The sequence below is a fragment of the Mytilus californianus genome, unplaced genomic scaffold (assembly GCF_021869535.1).
Source record: "Mytilus californianus isolate M0D057914Y unplaced genomic scaffold, xbMytCali1.0.p SCAF_10, whole genome shotgun sequence".
Taxonomy (NCBI): domain Eukaryota; kingdom Metazoa; phylum Mollusca; class Bivalvia; order Mytilida; family Mytilidae; genus Mytilus; species Mytilus californianus.
Genome location: NW_026262582.1, coordinates 13,514,448 through 13,520,458, shown reverse-complemented (window position 1 = coordinate 13,520,458; position 6,011 = coordinate 13,514,448).

Genomic DNA, 6,011 nt, shown 5'->3' with positions numbered 1-6,011 from the left:
TCAACAATTAGCAGAATCCATATCGTCAGGCCACAACATGACAAACAGCGTTTTCAGTAAGAAAAAACACTTTGATTTATGACAAAACAATAAACGAAATACAGATATAACAGACATTAAACAACGACAACCACTTGAATACAGCCTACTGGCTAAGGACTCATATTTAAATGAGTGTTTGCATCTCATATAATCCAGTAAACGTGATATTAAGAATACTACCGGAAGTTGAATGTCTGTTTCATATCTTGAACTTTTTGTTGATCGTGACACATAACTTCACAGCAGAAACATACCCTCTGCTCCATCGTATAACAATTACATATCTGCATATCATAGTCATACGTTGAGCTCGTGGATTTTCACCCTCAACGGATTTCGTTTAAAGAACTGTTCTACCTACAGAAACATTTCTCCAAAGGAGTTATTTACAAGCATGTTCGAAATGGCATTGCGGCAAATGTATGTAAGCATGATTATATGATATGGATATAAAACCGGCTTTGTAATATACTGGCACGCTTTGTTGGAATGTTAACGTGATATTTCACTGGGTAACAATCCACAGAGATTGTTGGTAAAAAGAGGAACACTAACTGTTACAAAGTGTACTGAAAAATTATGAAAAAATGTGTTCATTTGTTAAGTTGAAACATCATCGAATGAGCGTTATGTTTAAGTATATATTAATTGAAATAAGTTGTCATAAAATAATATTTCATAGCTGGTTTGAGTATATTTCGTGTCAACAAAACGTTTGATGTGGTTACATGTATCTTAAGTCGGAAAATTAAATATTATGTGCATCGATTTCTGTTGAAATATGATTCCCAAAATATCCTTTTTTACGACTAATATAACAATCCGTTGATATATATTTAGTCACTTCATTTATGTCCTATATATTTTAGAATTTTATGCAGGATTACTAATTAGTAGTAATTGATGGGGTTCGTATTGCTCAGTCTTTAGTTTTCTATCTTGTGTTTGTGAACTATTGTTTGTCTGTTTGTCTGTTAGTCTTTTTCTTTTTTGGTCATACTGTTGTCAGTTGATTTTCGATTTATGAGTTTGAATGTCCCCTGGTATCTTTCGCCCCTCTTTTAGTAATAATCTCACTTTTTTTAAACAAGATTTTACTACGAACCAATATTTAAAAGCAAGATATGAATGATCAGATTTATGAAGCTGAAAGTTTAAACAGGTCAGTTGGTTAATGATGTAATGTATATTTACTTAACATTTCTGATTTAATGTTTGCGGAAATCATTTTAAATGAAACCTTATACTACTTTATTGATACAATTTGTTAAAAAAATAATACCAGAATAGTTATAATCTAAATATGTATCCCCAAACCTTGCAGAAATATCACAATACATGGAGTCGAACTATTGGTTTGGCTTTATTTATTGTTGTAATCGAAATATATACATATATAACATGTATATTTTTTGGGGCCCTTTATTGCTGTTCGGTGTAAGCCAATGCTCCGTGTTGAAGGCCGTACCTTGACCTATAATGGTTTACTTTTATAAATTGTAACTTGGATGGAGAGTTGTCTCATTGGCACTCATACCACATCTTCCTATATCTAATAACCACATATTGGAGAATCGTAAATTCTTAGTTCAAATTGAGCAGTAGTTAAATTCCTGTCTGACGTTAAGCAAAAGTGACGAGTGATATTGTCTCCTGATAAACAAATCAAAACAATTATCAAAACAATCAAAAAATATGAAACTTTACAAACTACAGGCACATTCATATCAGTTGTAGAACTCCTTTTTTTCTTTGTATGTCAGTTATAATAAGTATGAATGAAATACTTTTCAGAAACATGTACGTTCTATCGCCTCGGTGCTCTCGTCGTAATATGCACGCCTTTAGTTTGGTTGATTTTAGGTTCGACCATAGACGGTGTTTAACAATAAACTTGAAAATACTTGTTACTTATCTGCTAAGTTCACGACATTAGGGTGTTAAATCAGAGACTGGTCAGCCAATATTATGAATAATGTGTCCGGCTGGGTTGGCGCATATTCCAAACAGTAAATTATGGGTAACACATTTTAGATCAAATATTGTTAGTTCCGGGAAATGGTTTTTGATAAATATCTGTAAAATCTGCATGAGAGACACAATTTCAAATTCCACTAAAAATTATGTTGACCTGAAAATGTTGATCCGAATCCTTTAAATGATGTGGCTAATAAAGGATAAAAAAAGCAGTGAGAACAAATATTCTAGATGCGTGAACTGTTACATTTCTTTTTTTTTAAATTTTGTATATATTGATAGGATGTTTCCTATTACATAATATGGATTTGATGTATGCAAAACAAATAATGGTAAACATCAATAGAAATATCAAAATATAATAAAATTGAGAATGAGAATGGGTAATGTGTCGAAGAGACAACAACCCGAGTTGAAAACAGCACAGGTGCAACAATAGATCTTATATATATACACCGACAAAAATCCAGCACTCGGAGGCGGGCTCCAGCTGACCCCTGAACAAAACTGAATACTAGTTCAGTGAAAATGGACGTCACATTAAACTCCGAAAAATATAATTGAACTAAATTATAAAACATACAAGTCTTACAAAGACAAGAGGATCCTGACTTGAAACAGTCGCAAACATGCTGGGGGTGGTGGAAAGGGGGGGGGGGGAGGTAAACATGCTTTGTAAGATCTCAACCCTATTCTTATACCTCTAGTCAATGTGGAATAACACTATTTTTTCTTTTATCATGTTTATATTGAAAAATGCTTTTTTTTTTATCAGCATTTAATATACTACTTGTTACATTAGTGAACATTTCTGTAATTTTAAATAAGCTATGATTGATTGATCACTGACAACAGTATGAAAACAATTTCTTATGACAAGTTTTAAAAAAACCCAGCTTAGTACTAATAAACGGAATAAATACATATGTTTACTATATATATATAAAAATATTAATTTTCGCGAACCATTTAGGTCACGGAAATTCAATTTTTTGCCATCAGTAAGGAGAGTTGTACAAATAATGTGAATACACAGAACCCCGATCCAGTTCATCTTTTGCTAAAAATATTTATCATTTTCTGTTTTATATCTCCTAACATCATTCCATTTTTCTCTAATTTCGATTAAAATATGCCAAAACCTGCAGTAAAAATAGATGTATGCCCCAAATAAACATTCCCCGATTGGTTGAACTACTATGGCGTCAATGTAAAGCAACGCAAGCCTCGATGTAAAGCAACACAAGCCTCGATGTAAAGCACACGCTTCCCAAGAGTAAGGAGAGTTGTACAAATAATGTGAATTCACAGACCCCCGATCCAATTTATCTTTTGCTAAAAGTGTTCATCATTTTCTGTTTTGTATCTACCAACAACATCCCATTTTTCTATAATCCCGATTTAAACATGTCGAAACCTGCAGTAAAAATAGATGTATGAGTAAACATTCTCCGATTGGTTGAAAAGCTGTGGCCTCGATCTAAAGCAACGCAAGCACACGCAAAAATTTCCGTTGATATGTTGAACTTTGACCCCAGTATTCAGCCGATTCACATAGCGATTTTCTTGCACTGAAATGTAATTCTAAGTGAAGTATACTGGTAAAGTAAAATTATATTCTTTTACAGAAATATTTACACATTTTATCATTAATGTATTGTCATGCTTCTGCATATTTACGCTGAGCTTTAGTAAAATATAATTCTATACAAATTTTGTTACGTCAAGCATTAAGAGTAAGAATATATTTCGCGCCAAAACAAGAAAATAATCTGTGTCACCAAATAAGTTTATCAGCATCTTTCTCAAATTTTCCAACAGAAAATAGCGTTAATTATAGAGAAATTTTGGTGAGTATTACTTATTAATGTTAAGGTTCTTCAGAGGTGGTTCTCTACACCTTCTTGGCGGTCTATTTAATCCCATTTATCAATTATCCCCGATGGCGATGACACCCAGTCAATTTGTGTCACGAGTGAAAATCTTATCTACATGTATTTGATGAAATGACTTCTTCATTAACTGTACATGCAATATTTTTGTAGTTTTTGATAACCGTGCACATTCCCATTGCATGTCCGCAAGATAAATGGGTTAAGCATTTGTGAATTGTGCAAGTACAGTAATATTGTGTAATAAGATTAATGGCGGGGGATAAAAATTTGTGACGGTCAGTGCGTGATCACGTGACATTATTATTTGTAAACAAACGGGCTCCCCATGTAACACGTGTCGGAACTATCCATACAAGGTGCAATCAATCTTATATTTCACTATTTGATGATATTTCTGTGTCTGTTTGTAGGTTTTGCAGATCAGATGTCATAGTGTAGTTTCATAGACAAAAAAGTACCATGATTGTTGTGAATTTTTTTATAGAATTAGAAGGTAAGTCTACATTAGTCATTATTTAAATTAAGTCTGAAAAAAATGACTCAACTCTCTGCGTACTTTTTCCCCAATTTTTGAAACATGCATAATTTAAAGAGCATTTGCTTCCCTTAAACCCTCGCCCCTACAAATTGCCTAAAACTCATACTCATAGTCCGAGATTACTCTGATGTCCAACATCTGTTTTTGCGATTCCGGCATTTTAACACCTTATTTTCAAATTGAACACACTCAGCCATTCAGCTTATTTGCATCATAAATGAACGAGGTGTTAGATTATGTTTTGCCATTGAATAAGGGTCATTTTCATAAATCAGCTCTCATAATGCATTGTAAATTACTTTTTCTGTTGGTCATGTCACAATCTTTTAAAGTTAAAGTAAAAATGCCAGTATTGATGTGTCAATGTGAAAAGTGTCCAAATATGAGAAAATAGCGGGTGGCAGGTCGATTAAACTTACTTAAATTAAGAGAAAAATGAACTAATTGAGGCTCGATTTATATAGATTATGTTTTCCTATTGAATAAGGGTCATTTGCATAAATCAGTTCCCATAATGTAGGTCATGTGACATTCTTATAAAGTGAAAGTTAAAATGAGGGTGGTAATGGGGGTACCTTCATGACGAATAACGGTAAAAAATCTTGCCAAATGACGTTAACGGTAATTTTTGGTGCATGACGATAAAATGAAGACTTTCTTCAAGACGATAAAAAAATCGACAGATTTTGACGAATCACGTTAATTTTTTGCCAAAAATAACGGTAACGATAATTATTTGAGACATCTGACGAATCACGATAAGGATATGTTGACGAATCACGGTAAAATGTTAACATATTTGACGCTAATTAACGGTAGCCGAAAATGACCGTTAGACGCCTGATGGTAAAGGGCATTCATACCCGCTAAAATGTCAGTATTGATGGCAGAGGCGGAGTTAGGAGGGGGGGCCCGGGCCCCCCTTTGGTGGGAAAAATTTGGTTGATTATATAGGGAATCACTGAAGCATGACTGGAGCGGGCCCCCTCTTAGGGAGTCAGTGGACCCCCTCTTATGAAAATTTCTGGATTCGCCACTGGATGGGTCAATGTGAAAACTGTCCAAATATGAGAAGATAACGTGTGGCAGGTTGATAAAACTTACTTAAATGAAGAGAAAAATGAATAAATTGAGGCTTGATTTATATGGATCCAGTCGCCTCAAGAAGCAACGAAGCAGCACATCCACTTTGGATGGGCAAATATCATCTATCTGATATGGGGATATGGGACCAGCTGAAGTCCCACTGCCCTAGCTGGTGTCGCAAAACAGTCGTTGGAGGTTAGAGTAATCCCTGACTACAAAACTCAATTCCAATGACAAAAATGCCCTAATCTTAAATTGAAAGCATTGGAAAAGTAAACAGTAAATTATAATTTTGACAATGACCACAATTTGTTTTAGTTCAATGTACATGTAATAATACATGAACTTAATACTGCTTCAAGGTTATACAGGTTTGTCAATGTAAAAATAAAATAATTTATTTGCTAACTTAGGGAGCTACCATTTGATTTTTAGGGGGGGGGGGGGGGGGGGGTGTCTAGGATGAAATTTGA